Raw genomic sequence first — 19,997 nt, forward strand, 5'->3', positions numbered from 1 at the left:
TTTGTATTTAGTCAGATATGTCAGTATTTTGTATATTTAAGGAACGAGGAGTTACTTCCCACTAAGAATTTACAATCATTCATATTTGTCAGAATTGGATTTTACTTTTTTTTAAAGTAGGCTCCACTCGGGGCATGAACTCACAACCCTGAGATGGAGACCTGGGCTGAGATCAAGAATTGGACACTTAACTGACTGAACCACCTAGGCACCCTTGGATTTTACATTTTACTCATTCTGGCACTTGTAAGTTTTTTTTTTTTTTTTTTTTTTTTAAAGATTTTATTTATTATTTATTTGACAGAGAGAGAAATCACAAGTAGGCGGAGAGTCAGGCAGAGAGAGAGAGAGAAGCAGGCTCCCGCTGAGCAAAGAGCCCGATGCGGGGCTCGATCCCAGGACACTGAGATCATGACCTGAGCCGAAGGCAGCGGCGTAATCCACTGAGCCACCCAGGCGCCCCCACTTGTAAGTTTTTATGATGAAGTAGGCATCTACCTTTCACTCAGATATCCAATTTTCTCAGTCTATTCAAACATCCTGCTTTAATCATTTAGAATGTTGTTTTCTTGATCTATTTATTTCTGATCTCTATGCTGTTTTGATTACTCTAGCTTTTATGTATGTTTTGGGAATTTTATTTTTCCCACCACAAATCTTATTGACTGTTCTCTTTTAAAATTTAGATATAAATTCCATGCCATAAGATTCGCCTTTTAAGAGTATACAGTTCACTGGTGTTTAGTATAGTCACAAAGTTGTGGAACCATCACCTAATTTCCATAACCCCTTAGAAGAAACTTCACACCTGTCACTCCCTAACCTCCGACCCCTTGTCCCCACTTTCCAACAAACCCCTAGGCAACCATTAATCTACTTTCTGTCTCTGTAGGTTTCCTATTCTGGACATTTCCTGCATATGGATCATAAAATATGGGATCTTTTGTGTCTAGATTCTTTCACTTAACATACTGTTTTCAAAGTTCATCCATGTCGTAGTATTGTGATGAGCATGCTGTGAAGGTGCCCTCAGAAGCTGTGTCTTTCCACAGTGTCGGCTTTATTCACTCAGGAAGCAGGGTTAACATAATTATAAAGCAGGTTTAGGATTCCAAACTCAATGACATTTCATCACATGATTCACTTGGCTTCTTACAGGGCACACAAAGCAGAACACAAGTCACACAACAAACATGATAACACAGGGGGCAGGGAGTTAACAAACCAAATGAGAAGTCTGCCTGAGCAGTCAGTCCGTGAGCACACAGTTGAGGTAAGTAAGGCCTCTGTCCTGTCTGGGTCAGCCCTTGGCACTTACTGCTTACAGTGTTCAAGGAGTGAATGATCTCAGTTTGAAGGTCAGTCAGGCAGAGCCTTTGGTGGCAAATGCCTTTTTTAAGTGATCAGACATAGAAGGGTCAATGTCTGAAGAATCTGACAGTTTGCTGCAAAAATTCTCTCTTTTTAAAGGGATTTAATCAATTTTGGACCCTGCAGATCTCCTCTGCTTCTGCTCGTTATCAGTTCTGGGGTGGTGTTAACTGGTACTTTTCTTGGTGATACCTCATAGCTATAGTACCCTTATCTGCTTGTGACGTTGCTTGACACAGTCCCCTGGTTGATACAAGTGACTCCATCTTGCTTTCTCCTGAGGGATGGGCAGAGGGAGAGAGAGAGAATCTCAAGCAGACTCCCTGCTGAATGCAGAGCCCAACATGTGCCTTGCTCTCATGACCCTGCGATCATGACCTGAGCCAGAATCAAGAGTTGAATGCTTAAATGACTGAGCCACCCAGGTGCTCCCATCTTGCTCTCTACAAGTGCTTGTACCATCACTTTATTAATCTGTTGTATACAGATACTGTAGTTTATCCAGTCATCCACTGATGGACATCTGGTTTGTTTTCACCTTTCACTTTTTACCTGTTTTAAATAGTGCTGCTATAAAGTTTGTGTACAACTGTTTGGGTGTCTTGTCTTCAGTTCTTTGGAGGTATATCCCTAGGAATAGAGTTGTTGGAACATGTGGTAATTCTTTGTTTAGTGTTTTTTGTTTGATTTTATATTTTGATCTTTTGTCTGGTAAGTTTTTGAACTATTAGACCAAGTAATATTTAATTTGATTTTTAACAGGAAAACCCCATAACCTGTAGTTTGCAAATAAGGAGAGATTTTTGTCTCTTCCCTTTGAATATTTTAGTTTCTGTTTTTTGGTAATGTGCTGGCTGGCATCTTTGTTTTGTTCCTGGATATAGGATGGGAATCTTTTTAATATTTTGCTATTGGATATGCTGTGTTCTATAAATTTATGTTAGTTTCCTTTTATTAAGGTCAAGTTTTCCTGTTTGGTAAGAATTTTTTGAAAATCAGGAATAGGCGCTGCATTGTTTCCTTTTAGGAATTTATTGCACTGTAGCATCTTTCCTTCAAACTGCTAATGGTTCAGGAGCATTGGGCTTGTACTACTTGGTTGACACCTGGTCAAGTGGATTTTTCTTCCCTTCCAGACTGATGGTTGTTACACATACACAAAACTCATTGTAGGAGATTAGTAGGAGACTAATGCAAGTGAGAAAACTAATGTGTTTTGTGTATGTGTGACCAATCTGAAAAACAGTCTAAGAACCTCTGTTCTGGAAAATCTGTAGCAGTGGCAAGTTCAGCAATGGTATAGAGCTGTTCATGTTAGAATATACTCCAACATTTATTTCCTTCAGTCCATTTATTTCGCTCATTTTTTCCTGTAAACTAAGCAATTTAAAATCTTGCTATTCAGAATCAAGAAACACACTCCTTTTAAGTGTTTATAAATATATTCCATAATTGGTTCTACTGCTCCTCTCACCTTGTTCCTGATAAAAAACAAAGCTACAAAATGCTTTGAATTTTTTTTTTTTTTTTTTTTTGGTTAAACAACCAGTGATTTCATTTATTTTATTTGATAGACAGAGATCACAAGTAGGCAGAGAGGCAGGCAGAGAGAGAGGGGGAAGCAGGCTCCCCGCCAAGCAGAGAGCCCGATGTGGGGCTCGATCCCAGGACCCTGAGATCATGACCTGAGATGAAGGCAGAGGCTTAAACCACTGAGCCACCCAGGTGCCCCAAAATGCTTTGAATTTTAAGCAAGTGGCAAATTGTCTCTGTTCACAAGGTGCTCATCACCATAGTAACAAGAAGCCAACTCATTTTTGAAGTGGGGCAGGATGCTGGTCCATCGCTTTTCAGAAGGACCTAAGACAATCCAAATACCTTTTTGTAGATTAAACAACAGGCCTGCTCAAGGTGTGTCTAAATATCTTCAGCAAACACAAGTCACAGATGAAATAGTTTGTAGAGGAAGTAAAATCCCCACTTAAGGTTCTGTCACATTGCAAAGATGTGACAGAACAAATCTAGATGGGCTTTACTTTCTGCCTGATAATTATCAAGTGGCTTCCTCTTAAGGCTTATTAATGCACCCTTCACCTCCATGTCATACATGTTGAAGACAGCTGGTAGGGAAGGTCAGGGGGACTTAGGGAATTAAATGAGGCAAAGGTAAAAAGTGAGTTTTAGATTGGCCCAAATTGTGTGGGCAAGGGTCAAAGATGTAATCTTTGAAAATTTAATTTACGTGGTTAGATTTTGAATTGCCTTGTGTTAGATCTTGCTATGGAGAAAGGTTATTTGGGATCTGAATCTCAGAGATTTTCCTTAAGTATGTTTAAAGCTGTATTTAAAGCTTAGTTCTGGGGAGAGGGTTGGTGGAGAGAGAAAAATAGATCAGGATTTGAGATTTGTCACCTGAAACATCTACCATGACTTTTGGAGGGTGTCAGAAAACAAAACCAAATTTTCAGGTAGCTAGTAAAATATAGAGGACTATCTAATCCTTTAGATTATGAATAGAATTAGAGAGTTCAGGTAAATCAAAATATAATCTATTGAAGGGAGTCTGGCTGGTTCAGTTGGTATAGCATGCGACTCTTGATCTTTGGGGTTATGAGTTTGAGCTCCATGTTGGGTGTAGAGATTACTTAAGGATAAAATCTTAAAAAAAAAAAATCCATTTTGGACTAGCCAAATAATATGGATAGTGATGGCAAATAAAGCATTTTTAAAAAAGTAAATCACTGTACCCATCATGGGGCTCGACATCTTGACTCCAAGATCAACAATCACATGCTCTACTGACTGAGCCAGTCAGGTGCCCCTAAAAAAGCACAAGTTTAATAAATTACTATCAGGAAAACCGGCACGAAACACTCCTACTTATACAAACTCTGGGGACATTTTGATGTTTAGAACATTGAAATTCTCCTGAAACAATTGGTGAGATTTTTATTCAACAAGTTTTGTCTATAATATACTCTTTTAGGCCTCATAAAGCAGTGAACAGAAGTCTTCTTGAGCTGATACTCAGTCAGAGGAAGATGCACCAACATGGATACATGTCAGGAGGGAGGGAGCAGTTGTTGCAGAGAATGTAAAGAAAGGATAAAAGGAATAGGAATGTGGGGACTAGCACTTCTTTATGTGGATATTCAAGGGGTGCCTCTCTGAGAAGATGACCCTTGAGCAGAAAGATGGAAATAGTCAGTGATACAGTAAATACCTGGGTGTTAAAAAACAAAATTCATCCAAATAAATTTGAAGATCTACTTGGCTTTATTAAGTGATTCATGAATCCGCAGCATCCCACCTAGTAAGTAAAGGAGAGCTCCAAGGATATGTACAAAATGGAAGGTTTTTATAGGAAGAAGGGTGGAGCAAGAAGGTTATTAGAAAAAAAAAGGGGGGGGGTTTGGGCTAGATCCCTTCCCTTAAAGGGAAGGGCAAGGGGTCTGATTATGCTGATTACTCCATCTTCCATTGGGGGACTGGAGTGGGTCCTTGTGACAGATTACTTCATTTCTCCTAATCAGAAAATTCCTGACTGACTGGATAAGACTGCATTTCTAGGGGAGGTCGATACTGCAATTAGGTCAGGTATTACTTCATTTGGTGACTGACTTCGCCTAGCCCAAGTGATGCCATTTTGGGCCTGTGGTTTTATTTTTAATAGGGGTTTGGTGCAGAAGAAAATGATAGATGGAATTTCCCTTTTCCTTTATGGGATTACACTGGCTGCTGGGTTTGAGAGTGGACCAGCAGGAGTAGAATTGAGAGAACTAGTGCAGGCAAGAAATCATGGTGGCTTAGAACAGAATGGTAGTGGAGGTGGTGGCTGGTACAAGTTGACCCTTGAACAACATGGGTGTGAACTGCATGGGTCTGCTTATGTTATTTTTATAGTACAGCACTGTAGATGTATTTTCCCAATATTTTCTTTTCTCTAGCTTTATTCTAAGAATACAGTATGTAATACATACACAAAATATGTGTTAAACAGCTGTTTGTTATTGGTAAGGCTTCTGGTCAACAGTAAGCTGCTAAGTTTTGGAGGAGTCAAAAGTTATACTTAGATTTTTGACTGTATAGAGAGGGGAGGTTGTCTGTGCCCCTAATCTCCCTCATTGTTAAAGGGTCAGCTGTAGTTGGAGTCTGAGTATATTTTAGAAGGAAGAGCCAATGGGAATTCCTGGTGTGGTTTGTGAGAGAAAAATGCGGTCAGGGATGACTCAAGGATTTTGGCTTTGGAAATTGGAAAAATAGGGTTGCTGTTCACCAAAATGGGGAGGACCGAGGAAGGGTGGTGTGGAATGTGCACAGGGAATCAGGATTTTGATTTTGGACATGTCAAGTTTGAGACATCCAGGTGGAGATTTAATAATACACAAACCTGGAGGTCTGGCCTCTTGGGCTGGCCCCTTAGTGCACATTTAGGTTGTATTTAGAGCCATTAGACTTGGATGGAACACTTTGCCAGTTTCTGGTCTGTCTGAGGAGCCCTGGAACATCTTAGTGAATTCACATGTGTTGCTGCAAAGTATTCTAAAATTTCTAAGGGAACAGTATGGATGGTGTGTAGACTTGACATGTATTTAAAAAAATTTTTTTAAAAGATGTTTGACATGTGTGCTTGTGTTTTTTATATTTCTGTATTTCTATATAAGCTGAGTGCAATTTTTTGTTTAAGATTTTATTTACTTATTTGAGAAAGCGAGCACAAGTGATGGGAGGGGCAGAGGGAGAAGGAGAAGAAGACTCTCCACTCATCAGGGAGCCAATGTGGGGCTTGATCCCAGTAGCCCCCAGATCATGACGTGAGCTGAAGTCAGATGCCTAACCAACTGAGCCACCCAGGTACTCTCTGAGTGCAGTTTTGAATGTACACTTAGTGTTTCTAATAAAAGCAAACACAAAATTCACATTTTATTAAAACTGTTTCCCAATCAATCAGCCCCATATAGGGGAACTGATTGTACTTAATTAGAAATTTCGGGAGGGTGGGGTAGAGAATTTGCCCTGAAAACTATAGAGAATCACTGCATGGCAGCCCAGGAAAGGGCTGTTGGAGATTTGTGCAAAGTGTCTTTAAGAAGCAGTTTATTTCTAAAATTGATGCATATTTTGAATTTTTCTCTTGTATTCTCTTCCCATTCTTAACATTAGAAATGTTTTTAAAATTAATTCCATGGAATAACATTTACTGCAAGAATGAATGTTCCAGTATGTTCTTCTCTTTAAAGTCAGTATACTATTCAGTTTTAAAATGTGAAGACTCAAAATTTGGGAGAGCTGGATGGTAATGGATGTAGTCAGGCATCTTTAGAAGGAACGTTCATCTAGGGGTGCCTAGGTGGCTCGGTCGGTTAAGTGTCTGAGCTCTTGGTTTTGGCTTAGGTCATGATCTCAGCCCCATGGGGCTGTGTGCTTGAGATTCTCTTTCTCCCTTTCCACTGCCCCTCCTGTCCCCTCGCTCTCAAATAAATAAATCTTTTTTTTTTTTGAGAGAGAGAGACAGTGAGAGAGAGCATGAGCAAGGAGAAGGTCAGAGGGAGAAGCAGACTCCCCATGGAGCTGGGAACCCGATGGGGTTCTCTGGACTCCAGGATCATGACCTGAGCTGAAGGCAGTCATCCAACCAACTGAGCCACCCAGGCGTCCCCAAATAAATAAATCTTAAAAAAAGAAAGAAAGAAAGAAAGAAAGAACATGGTCTCGTTAAATTAGCAGCTGAAGAGATTTAGAACAATTAAGGGAATTAGCTCAAGCTCAGAAGATTATGAATACCTAGGAAGTTAAAATCCATTTGACCGTATTACAAGAAAGTATTTAATAAACCGAAGTTGATGAGGCTTTAAGGAGGAGCTTAAAAAAATTGTAAGCTATGCTTGTTCTGCCTTTAGGAAGGGGTGGAGGTCCTGAATTTTCTTGTGTTGAGGAAGTTCTTTTTTAAATTTTTTAAAAAATTTTATTTATTTGTCAGAGAGAGGGCACAGGTGAGAGCGCAGGCAGAGGGAGAAGCAGACTCCCTGCTGAGCAAGGAGATGGATGCGAGACTCATCCCACCTGGTATCCTGACCTGAGCTGAAGGCAGACACCTGACTAAGCACCCAGGCGTCCCAAGTTCTTTGGTTCTTAAGGGGGTATAATTAGTCATGAGTCAAAAACTGTATGTACATGAGGATTCATCATAACCTGGTTGAATTATTCCTTAGGTTATTTTTCTTTCTTTGCTTTTTTCACTTGTAACCCAAATCTTCTGATTTAATAATATTGGGACCAGGAGAGGAGACACATATGAATGAAGGACTCAGGTACTCCAATTTCTGAAATTGGAATTTTGATCCTCATTATGACTTAATAAATCTACACTAATTTTTAGTATAAGCTAACCTTTAGAGCCTTGTCAGCTCAAGAGTTCGGTGATAAAATTGGGTTTTCTGGTCCTGTCTAAAGACATGGCTAGATGGTCATCTCATGGTTCTTTGATAATTCCCACAGTAAGGAGGATTCCTTTCAGGAAACCAAATAAACATTACACTTTCTTTGTTTCTGTTTTATTTTGAGCATGAAATAACAAGATTGGATGATCTTAAAGGATGTTTAATCAAGTTTTAAATTTCTTGATGCCTTTGAATTGCTTCCTTTCTAAAATTTTAACATAATTCTATTCAGTATTATTTTGGATACTCACTGAATTTTTCTGTTACTGGATTTGTGGGATATGGGTAGAAATGTGATAGTGGAATAGGATTAAAATACCTGTGCAACTTTTATTTAGAAAAGGCATTTTGGGACTTAAGTCTTTGTTTAAGACCCAAAAGAAAGTTTACAATAATTTGATTTTCTGATAAAATTTGCCTTTTGAGCCTTCCCATTTCCTTTTTTCTAGGGCCATGCTTGAAAAATGTTAATTTTAATACTGCCTTTTTTTTTTTTTTTACTTTATAGCTAGCCTTTATTTTTGTGTTACATTCAAAGATAATGCTTTTCCTGTTTGATTTGCCTGTTTTTTGTTCCTCTACTGATGTTTCTCTTTCCCCTTGCCATCTTCCCGAATAGGAACCTATAAGAAGGCACTTATCTGTAGTTTTGATTTGTATGTTTCCTGTAATCATGCAAGAAATTTAGAGCTGAATTGTATCAGATAGCTATGATATTAGTCTTCTCTTTCCATCAAATTTAAAACTTAGGAAATACTGTACTCGTATGCTAACAGTGAGTGACCTAAAGAATAATGTCTTGATTTTTTAATGTGATTCCTAGGTGTTCTTCCTTTCCCTTATATTGTCTCAAAATCTCTTTGAAGTTTCTTTGTGTCTCTTCATAAATCTTCTAAAATTCGTTTCAAATCTATGAGTATTTCAGGAATGGTGTGAGCACACACCAGGATCTGATTCAGTTCCAAAAGAGACCTTGCTTAATGTGCCATTTTGTTTCTATTATACTGATGTTCTTTTTTTTTTTTTTAAGATTTTATTTATGTATTTGACAGCGAGATCACAAGTAGGCAGAGAGGCAGGCAGAGAGAGAGGGGGAAGCAGGCTCCCTGCTGAGCAGAGAGCATGATGTGGGGCTCGATCCCAGGATCCTGGGATCAGACCTGAGCCAGAGGATAAGCCTTCAACTCACTGAGCCACCCAGGTGCCCCTATACTGATGTTTTTATCCCATTTCTAGATTTGTCATGTAAATGGACACTCATATTCTTTCTAATGAGTCCCTATTTATTAAGAATTTTTTTCACTTCATTATGTGGTTGACTGTAAAACAGCTTTCCAAATCTTTTGCATCAAATATATCATTTATGTATGATACATATGCTCAGTACTTCCTTTTCTCTCTATAAAGAGCTTTTATGTACATATGCTTTATTAGTCTATTTTCCAGCTAGAAGGTTTATTTAATGAGGATGAGAATTTTTATATTTTTTCACTACTGTATCCCTGGTCTTTGGAAGAGTACCTGGGACATAGTAGATGCTCAGTAAATAATGAGTGAGTGAATGAAAGATCGAATTAGTATCTTAGCTCCCAAACTGAGATTTGAATAGAAGGAGAAATGATTGCTTGAATGTTCAAATTAGAGAGTGGAAATTATTTTATACTTGTGATGTGAAATGTAAGAAAATTTGCCAACTTAAAGGATTGGTGAAAACTCCCAGGAATAAGAAAGGCCCGATCTCTTTAGGCCCCACAGATAGTTGCAAAAAAAATTTTTTTTTAATTAAGTAGGCTCTGTGGCTTGAGCTCATATGGCTTGAGCTCATGACCCTGAGATCAAGAATTGCATGCTCGGGTTGCCTGGGTGGCTCAACTGAGTAAGCATCTGACTTTTTGACTTAGGTCATAAGCCTAGGACACTGGGTTCGAGTCCCACTTTGGGCTCCTTGTGCAGCAGGGTGCCTGCTTCTCCTTCTGCCTGCTGCTCCCACTGCTTGTGCGTTCTCTCTCTCTGACAAATATATAAATCTTAAAGAGAGAGAGAATTGCATGCTCTCCTGAGCCAGCAGGTGCCCCAATAGTTGCAGTTTGAGTGTAATGTTAGTGTTGCGGATTTGAATGAGGGTAGGTTTAGAGATCTCTACCTTCTGTGTTTTAATCAAATCTCTGTTGCATACACTCATAAATATATTAATAGTTTTTCTTACGCTACTCTCATCTTCTCTTGCACTGAATAATTTCAGATCTGGAGCAGTAGTTTAAAAATTTGAGTAACATGTGAATCCCATCCAAAGGAAATTTATTGAAACCCTTTAATATAGATAGAATTATAACATTTTTACGTTGCATTATTATGTAGTTACTAGTAAACCCTGTATGCTTCTAAATCTTATACAACTCCAAAGAGAAAACAAATACATAGCATATATAATACTTGAGTATTATTTTGACACTATTTTGAAGTCTGAAAAAACTTGGGTGGCTCAGTGGGTTAAGCCGCTGCCTTCGGCTCAGGTCATGATCTCAGGGTCCTGGGATCGAGTCCTGCATCGGGCTCTCTGCTCAGCAGGGAGCCTGCTTCCCTCTCTCTCTCTCTGCCTGCCTCTCCGTCTACTTATGATTTCTCTCTGTCAAATAAATAAATAAAATCTTGAAAGTTTGAAAAATTAAATTGATTACAGTATAAATGCTGACATTCACTCTGCAAATTCTTTTGTGTTTGTCATATTTTTATTTATTTATTTATTTATATATATGACAGAGAGATCACAAGTAGGCAGAGAGGCAGGAAGAGGGAGAGGGAGAAGCAGGCCTCCTGCCAAATAAAGAGCCCGATGTGGCCCCATCCTAGGATGCTGGGATCTTGACTTGAGCCGAAGGCTGAAGCCCAACAACTGGGCCACTCTGGTGCCCCACATATTTTAAAGATACTATGATAACTCATCTCTACTTTTCTCCTTTGGGTTGCTGCTAAAACCTTTGTTCACATACCGGCTTTCATTTTGCCTTCATTAAATCAGGGTTTCAAGCACATTGGAGTATATTTGTAGGTGTTAAATAATTATTTTCCAATTGAATTCAGGAACTGAAAAATTTCCTGTTTGACTATCCTTGGGTATTTAGTATTTTTCTCACCTATACATTTTACTCAGAGCAGAAGAATTATAGTAAATGTTATTCTCCTGGAGGGCATTGGTATATGAAACACTGAATGAACTGATATAAAGGGTCTGACTTATGCATGAACTTGGGGTTAGCACTGTCACCTCTCCATTAGATTCCAGTTAGGAATCTAAATTCCATACAGGTTAGCTTCTGGTTTGCCTCTGGGTGATATTTAGTTCTTTACTAATGACCGTAGAAGGCTTTTTGGATACAAAGCTCTTTCTCAGGTTGTCTTTTCCTTTGCTTTCTAAAAGTTGGAGGGAAATGTTTTAGATGGGACTCAGTTCCTAAAGTAAGACATGTTACAGAGTATTTTCATAGGGAGAATTTGGTGTACCTCTTTATTTGAATCTTTTATAACTTAAGATGTAGTGTTTTGAGTTTGTAGCATATCAGAAAATGCTGACCTTTGAAGTTACTGCTACATCACTGCTTGATTTTGAGCAAGTTTCAGTTTCTGGCTTTTATCTTCTCTTCTGACCGTGGTTACAGACTGCAATACAAAAACACTGAAGGTTATAGGTTTGTGGTGATATGTGGACCACAGCAGGGGAGGCGTAAAGAGACTGGGGAGAAAGGAAAGAAGGAGCAGCTGGTACAAAGGACCCAAGATGCAAATGATGTGAGGAACAGAAAGAGGGCCATATGAAATGTTTGCAAAAGTGCTTTGTTAGGTACAAAACATTCCTTACAGCTAAGGTGCTGGTATGTTTAGGGAAGATATTTGTTTTCTTTTTCCAGTGGGCTACTGTTTGTTCTCTTGTAAGACCATCTTGCCTAGGGCATAGGATCCTGTTTTGGGGCTGGCAAGAGCTGGACCCATGGGTCACAAATTCAGCAGTCTGTGAATTACAATTAGTTATTTATACTAACAGTCTGTTTCTATAAGATTAGCAGTAGGAGAGAGAGGAATAGGCTTACTACTAAATATTTGGGGGTGAGGGAGTTTTGTATCATTTCTAATTCTTACTAAGTTTGGCTATGCTATTTGGTATGTATAATTTTGCCACCTATTAGCCTAGCAATGAAATCTGATCTTGGGTACCAGGTTCTTCTCTGTGGTTTGGTTTGTTAATAATTGAAGTACCTAAAGATTCTGGGTATGAACTCTGCATACTTGATAATTAATTTAGAAACAGAGAATTTAGGATTTTCTGTTGATGTAATTAATAACAAATTGTGGCTTTACAATTAATGTATGTATAACTGTTACACCAAAATAACCAAAACATGATAATAGGACATAGTTTATGTTTTTAGTGCCCTTTAAAGATGAACGTATTTTTAAACTTCTTGGTGTCCTTATTCTTTCAGGTTTGGGTGTGTACGAGTCTATTTATCAGAAATATTTTAGCACTAATGTTGGTTTGGCATTTTAAAAAATATATATATGTAAACATGGCCCTATACAGCTGTGTTTAATATAGTAAAGAATCATGGGGAGACTTTACGGTGTTTCTTGTTGGGACTCAGTGTATGTGTATTTTGGTATTTAAAGGATGTGGTGTGGGGCTTTGAAAATGAGAGGGAGGTTGCCTAACTCATACCTGAATGCGTGGATATCTCAGTTGTTCTGTCTTAGAGGTTATTAGCAACATAATAAATGCGTGGATATCTCAGTTCTGTCTTAGAGGTTATTAGCAACTTGAAAGTTATTTGTACCCTGGTGAAACTGACAGTACTAAGTTAGAAACCTTTTGTGAGAGTATTTGCACATGCCTGGTGAGTAGGATTTTCTTTAAAATCTGACATTGCATCAGAATGTTTTAGGTAACTAGGGTGCTGGAAAAAGGCTGCTGTTTAAGCCAAACTACTTTTTGCTTTGCAGAAAGGTAACCAAGATTAAGAGTGACCATGACCTGGAGAGTAGCCTCTATCTTTCCACCTCATCCACCTCCCGTTTCTGAGCTAGCAGTGCACTAGATCAGGAAACAGTGGGTGGAGTTGCTTAATTGCATCAACTTCCTGGGCTGCCCAACTACTCAATGTTCCATTTAAAAGATTGTTGCTGATTGGCTGGTTTCTTTTAAATCTTTAGGTTTGACATTGATTCACTCTAATGAATGCTTTCCAAGCACAAGGCACTGCGCTGCATGCTCTGTGAGAGCTACAGAAAGGAATATGATTACTCATACCTTTCACTTTACATTATAGTAGGGAGAGGAAGACAAGATAGACAATGTTAAGTGTCCCAGGGGAGGCATATAGCAGCCATTCTGTAATATTGATGGGTGGGGCAGGGGATGCGACCTGGGCAGGGTGGGCCCCAGCTGAGTGAGCAGTTTTCAGTAGTTCCAGTGGGTAAAGAATGAAAAAGATGGTGGTAATGGGTAGGGAAAAAAGGCCAAATGGCCGCTGTGAGGATGAAGGGAAAAATACAAGGAAGAACTAAGGCAGCAGCTGTTAATTAGAAGCCCTGAGATTTCCCAAAATTCTGTGCGGAATTTTTTGTTTGCTCTGGCCTTTTTTCTTGGGCAGAGAACTTTGACTTTTTCTCAGATACTGAAGTGTCCAGAATCAAAAAAGATGGAGAACCACTGCTAAGTTATCAGCCTTTGATGACAGAAGATACTGAGGCTTTGTAGAGAAATTAAGTCATGGGGTGTACGGTTTTTTTCTTGCAGGAGGTAGGATTTGGAGGAACGAGTTTATAAAATTGTTTCTGGAGCAGGGCAGGGATTGCTTTGTCCAACTGGGTGTCCCACCCAGCATGTCTGGTGGATCCATTAAATTGTGTGACAGTGAAGGGTAGGTGTTTTGAATTAAAGGAGTTTCCTAAGTCATTATTTCCCCCCCTTTATTTGGAGACCAGATTGATGTAGATGTGGGCTGCCCAGATGCTGTTACAGAACAATTCCAAGTGTTTACTTTTCATGGAGCTCCTCTTATGTGTAAAGCGTTCTGTGCTTATCCCGTTTCGGGGGGGTGATGTATAAAATACCATACAGACATCCTTCCCTTAAGGAGTTGATGGTATGCAATGCTTATCTTTTGGCTTTTTGTTCAGCTTGGATCTATGTTTGTTCAGTTAATCTTTGAGTCTGATCATTTCCTGGGCAAAAAAAAAAAAAAAAAAAAAAAAAAAAAAAACTGATTTCTATTAAAATGGACTCAAAATGACTTTGGTCTGTGACTTAATTTTCCTTTTAAAGAATGGAGAACAACTGGGATTTGAGGGTTTAGAAAATACCACCATAAATACACTGTACTCATAATTGGGAAGCTCTGCACAGCTGATTTGGTGACTTTGGGCAAATCATTGGACTCTTCTTACTGTTGATTTTATATCAATATGTGCGTATACACACACAGCTTTAAAATGTTATAAAGTGCATTTTATTTGTTTTAATTTTTATTTTTTAAAGATTTTATTTATTTATTTGAGAAAGAGAGACAGACAGACAGACAGAACACAAACAGGGGGAGAGGCAGATGGAGAGGGAGAAGCAGACTCCCGGCTGAGCTGGGAGCCAAACATGGGGCTCAGTCCTAGGCCCTGAGATCATGACCTGAGCCAAAGGCAGATGCTTAACTGGCTGAGCCACCCAGGTGTCCCAGACTTAGTTTTTATTTATTTATTTTTAAAAATATTTTATTTGTTTATTTGACAGACTGTGAGAGAGGGAACACAAGCAGGGAAAGGGGAAGAGGGACAGGCTTCCCGCTGAGCAAGGAGCATGATGTGGGGCTCGATCCCATAACCCTGGGATCATGACCCAAGCTGAAGGCAGATGCTTAACGACTGAGCCACCCAGGCGCCCCCCAGAGTTAGTTTTTCATTTAAATAAATAAATGGTCCTTTAGGTCAGTGCTCTTTAACCTGAGTCCATGGACCCTGCTGAGCTTTAGGGAGGTGGTTTGTGAATCTCCTAAAACAGCAATCATGTCAGACTTTGTGGATATATGCCCCTTTTTCCAGGAAGATTCCTTTGCTTTCATCAGAATTTTAAAGGTCTTATAGTACCTGCAAAAAAGATTAAAAACTGTATTTTGTACAGATGAGATTTTAATTAATAAGAGTGGTAACATTTTTTTCCCTTCTAGACATATTTTGCAGGAAGACAATTTTCCAGGAGTTAATTATTGGAGCAGTGAATATTCTTGAATGATTTGAAGGGTTCTCTTAAAAAACTTGGATTGTATGAAGATAGGATCAGAATAGTATACTTTTCTGTTCTTTTTTTAAAAGATTTTATTTATTTATTTGACAGAAAGAGATCACAAGTAGGCACAGGGGTAGAGGGAAGCAGGCTCCCTGGGATCATGACCTGAGCCAAAGACAGAAGCTTAATCCACTGAGCCATCTAGGTGCCCCTGTTATTTTTCTTTTATGTGATCTTAAAACATCAAGCCTTAACCCCTGAGTTTCTTACATTTACCCCATTGTTATGGGCTGAATTGCAAGCTGCTCCCCTCTTCACATGTTGAAGTGTTACCTGGGAATGTGATTGAATTTGCCGAGAGGGCCTGTGTGTGTGTGTATGTGTGTGTGTGTGAGTGTGCGTGTGTGTTTAAAAGATCTTATTTATTTGAGAGAAAGAGAGAAAGCAGGAGCAGGTGGTGGGGCAGAAGGAGAAGCAGGCTCCCCAACAAGCAGGGAGCCCAGATATGTATACAATGCTGGGCTTGATCCCAGGATTCTGGGATCATGATCTGAGACGAATGAAGGCAGAAGCTTAACCAACTGAGCCACCCAGGTGCCCCAGGAGAGAGGTCTTTTACAGAGGTGATCAAGGGGACTCCTGGGTGGCCCAGTCATTTATGCGTCTGATTTTTTGATCTCAGCTCGGGTCTTGATCTCCGGGCTTGTGAGTTCAAGCCTGCTGTTGGGCTCCTCACTGTGTGTGGACCCTATTTTTTTTTTTTTTTTTAATTGAGTAAGTTAAAAGAAGTAGACAGGTTGGGCCTTAGTCTAATTTAACTGGTGTCTTTAGAGAAAAGAGGAATTTTGAACATAAGAGAAAGACACCAGAGGCATGTGTACCCAGAGGAAAGATCCTACGAGGATACAGTGAAAAGGTAGCCATCTACAAGCAAAGAAGAAAGGACTTAGGAAAAAAACAAAACAAAACAAAACAAAACAAAACCCACTGTCACCTTGATCTTGGGCTTTTAGCTTCCAGAACTGTGAAAAGTAACTTTTCTGTTGTTTAAGCCATGCAGTCCATGGCTTTTGTATCACAGCTCAAGCAAACTGACACACTCATGATGAGGTGGTAGTTGAGTGTCAGTAAGAAATGCAGCAAGGTTTCTATTTCTTTTTGCCCCAGTGCATTTATGGGGTAATGATGAGATGTTGTGTATAGCTTCACATAATCTAGTACTGGAAAGAGATGGTAGGATCTATGAAGTCTAAATATAATAGATATTAATATTCTTTTGGCCTTATTCTTGATCATTTTGCAGTTTCCTATTTGCCTGTGGTTATATTTTAATGTCATATCTTCTGTTCTCTACCACTTCTCATTCGTTGGAACTAATTTTTATAATTAAGTCTATTATAAATCAATATGAGAGTAGTGCTGTATGTATTCTCCTGTGTGTTTTCTGTACAGTCATTCCGCTCAGCCTTATTCTCTGGTAATATCATCTGTACTACAGCCTCTGTTCCAGACTGTCATATTTGCATTCACTTTTTGAAGTTTCTCTTTGCCAGAAATAGAATTTGAGTGCTCCTAGTGATGTCTGCCTTTATTCTGCACATTTTTAAATTTGCAAATTAATCAAAAGCAAAGGGATCCATATATATTTCTCGAGTTTGCCAGGAGGTCAGGAATTCTGTCAGTTGTCTTCATGCTGAAGCCCCAAGGTCTAGTCTAACACTTAAAGGGAAGTTAAGTATTTTAATAAATGAATAGTTTTATTTTAGGTAGGTTATCAAATTTGGGCACCCAGAACTGAAGCCATAACCCAAATTCTTCTTCCTCTCACAGTTAGACTTCAGTCTTCATGTCTGACATTGAGAATAAGCTTAGTGGTAGGGAGTGCCCCATCCCTGTGTTCCTCATTGGCTTCCCGTCCTCATTTCATAATGTGGTAGGTAAGAGCATACCTTGACTCCTAATTTCGAACATCCAGACTTCTTGATGTGCTTGCTGCAAGCTTCTTAACTCCCTCTGCTTTAGTTTTTTCATGTACAATGAGAGATAATAAGGGTATGCACTTGTTAGGTGTTTAGGGGGATTGTGAGCTTTGAACAGTGTTTGGCACAGTAAACATTTTAGAGCTGTTAGAGCTATTATTATTCTAGAAGTGAAAACAGATTTTTCGCATCTCACTTATTTGTGTCTTTTATCTCTATGTCTACATTTCTTTCTTTCGCTTTAAACAGCAGAACTTTTGCCCATTAAACTGGCATGATTTTCCCTGGTAGTGGCAGTGTAAATTAGCTCTACTAGAAAGTGGTTGGGCAAGGTATACCCAGTCATAAAAATAGTCACACTCTGACTCAGGAATTCCACTTCTGGGAATCTTCTGTGCCTAAGAGAGTGCATCTGTGAAGTTTACATTATAACCTCCAGGGTTGGGTGGAATAGTTTATTAAATTCTGGCACTTAGACATTTACAGTTGATTGGTTTCCAGACCATGTAGTAACATGGAAAATATTCGTGATGAAAAGTATAACATTTTATGTATAATATGATTACAGCCATGTTAAGTAAATACATACTTCCAGGAATTTCAGAGGATAGGACATAGAAGACCCCTTTTAACCCTCTTGACTTGTCGGATTCCAGATTTATGTAAAGCTGGTCCTGAAGGCCCAAAGTTTACCCTGTAATTGAGAGTTCTATATACCTTGTTTGTAAACCACTATCTTTCCCGTTTGGCTTTAGCAATTCCAGGCTTAATCAAATTCTGCAGAACTGAATGGACATGGGGATATAAAGGTGAAGACAGACCCTCTGTATACTCAAGGGATAGTTTATATGAGATTTAAGACAAGTGCATAAACTCTGGTATGTAATTTTTTTGTCCAATAATAAGACAGTTTGGGCTCCTGGTGCCTAATGATTTGTGCATGTGTGTTTGTGTAGTGTGTGTGTGGGGGGTATAGTATAGATTTGTCACATTTACTTTTTGGGACTACTCATTTTTAACACCAGGATTTAAGTTGGCTTTGGTAAACTCAAAAAACAGGCCGTAGAACAGCAACTTTTCCAGTTTTCTTTTGACCATAAGCCTCATTTCTTTGTAAAGTGTACTTAGAACAGCCAGTGCATAGACTGCCATTTCAGTCTGGGTTCAACAGATCCTAGGGGAATGTGATAGAAAGAAGAGTAATTCCTGAACAGTTGGGCACAGGGCTGTGGCTTAGGCTTTATTTCTTCTGTGAATACCATGGGCCCTGTTTCTGAAGTAAGTCCCTCACCCCTTTCACCGCACCCAGGATTGCTGACAGAAGTCTTTATTTTATTTTATTTATTTTAATTTAATTTAATTTTACTTTTTTGGTGTCCCAAGATTCATTGTTTATGCACCACACCCAGTGCTCCATGAAATATATGCTTTTCACATATTTTGTCTGCATTGATACTGCAGACAGTTTTGGTTGGTGCATTAATATTTGTTACCATGAATTTTTACTTTTTTGCCTCTTTTTTTATTTCCTGAGGGATACGCCATTTTTAAATTCATTTGCACATCAGGGGCCAGCCTGTGCCCAATAGGCTGTTGTGGTACTTTGCTCAAGATCAAGGCCCAACACAGGGTATATGTATGTTGGCAGACTTGTGGTGTGCTGTTGCATATACACTTTAGATTTTGTGCTGTTCTCTGATTGTTCATATCAAACTTTATTTGGCATCTGATGGATTGTTGAAATGTGTTTGTGGTTGGCCTTAAAACCTTTAAAATTTATTTCCTAGGAGAGTTGACGTCTTTACGTCCAACTTATATTTGGTCAAATAGGATATATGTTAAAGCTCTGTTCAGTTCAGAAAGTATTGCCTTAAAAATATGTTAAATTTATATAAAATGTATATATGGAAGAATGCTTTCAAAGTAAAAAGTATCAGGTCACTCAAGGAATAAAATTTTGCTATGTGAGAGGGTAGAGATTTTCTTTTCCAATGTTTTCTTTAAGAACTATTAGAATAGGAAAATGAGGTTTTAACAGGAAAGCTAAATATCTGAAAATCTATGGAGGTGAAATTTTTATGGTAATGCTCAATTTACTTTTCAGTATATAATCAGTGATTGGGGGGCACTAAACTTTATTGGGTTTCATTGGATTTTGATGTTCATTCTAGTGGGAGCTACCAAATTGTAAATTTCTCATCAGCTCAGGTAACAATGAATTATGATACACCAGGGTTAGGTGTTTGGCATTATGTCACAGGAGCAATAGGAAATAACTTTGTAAACCATTAACTGGATTAATATAAACATGGTAAGCTTAATAAAACACAATACTTCAGTTTGTCTCTATCCGCAGCTGTTACTTAATAAATCAGAATAGCCTGAGCAAGCGTTCTTTCCTCCAGCCTCCTCTCCGCCGCCTTCTCTACTCCAGGAAAAGGGGAAAGGAGGACCCATGTAAACTGATCACTCAGTATTTTGCAGTACTGTGAAACTGTTAGGTATTTATTGCTTCTGTTGTTATCACAATAGAAGAGCAAAGTAGTAAGTATTGGCTACCCTTCCCAACTTGTAATACTCCTTTTTGGTATGTTTTAGATCATTTATTGTCCCATCAGGCTTATCATACACTTTTGTTTTGGGGAAGTTAGCTTTTTTAAATTTTTAAATATTTCATTTATTTGAGATAGAACACAAACAGAGAGAAGGGTCAGAGGGAGAGGGAGAAGCGGACTCCCCACTGAGCAGGGAGCCCCCAGGGCTCCATCCTGATATGACCTGAGCTGAAGGCAGATGCTTAACTGACTGAGCCACCCAGGCACCCCCTTGGGAAGTTAGCTTTGTTTGGTCTTTAATCATGATACAGAATCTATATTAGATAACCATGAAGCATGTATGTGCTGTATTTCCTGTTCTTCCTCACTGAGTACTTCAGCTCCT

General features: G+C 38.9%; 1 protein-coding gene across 4 annotated transcripts in view; it reads left to right on the forward strand.

Moving 5' to 3' along the window:
• FBXO34 (F-box protein 34) overlaps positions 1-19,997 on the forward strand; it is a 134,301-nt gene that overhangs the window by 99,543 nt on the left and 14,761 nt on the right. Inside the window, exon 1 of one of the 4 annotated variants that reach the window (XM_004738830.3) lies at positions 715-1,273. The exons of the other annotated variants lie outside the window; for them this stretch is intronic. The gene's annotated coding sequence lies outside the window, so the exon portion shown is untranslated. Of the gene's footprint in view, positions 1-714; positions 1,274-19,997 lie in introns of those variants that run through there. 4 annotated transcript variants of the gene reach the window in all.

The sequence above is a fragment of the Mustela putorius genome, unplaced genomic scaffold, assembly GCF_011764305.1.
Source record: "Mustela putorius furo isolate JIRA1106 unplaced genomic scaffold, ASM1176430v1.1 tig00000129_pilon_pilon_pilon, whole genome shotgun sequence".
In the NCBI taxonomy this organism is placed as follows: domain Eukaryota; kingdom Metazoa; phylum Chordata; class Mammalia; order Carnivora; family Mustelidae; genus Mustela; species Mustela putorius.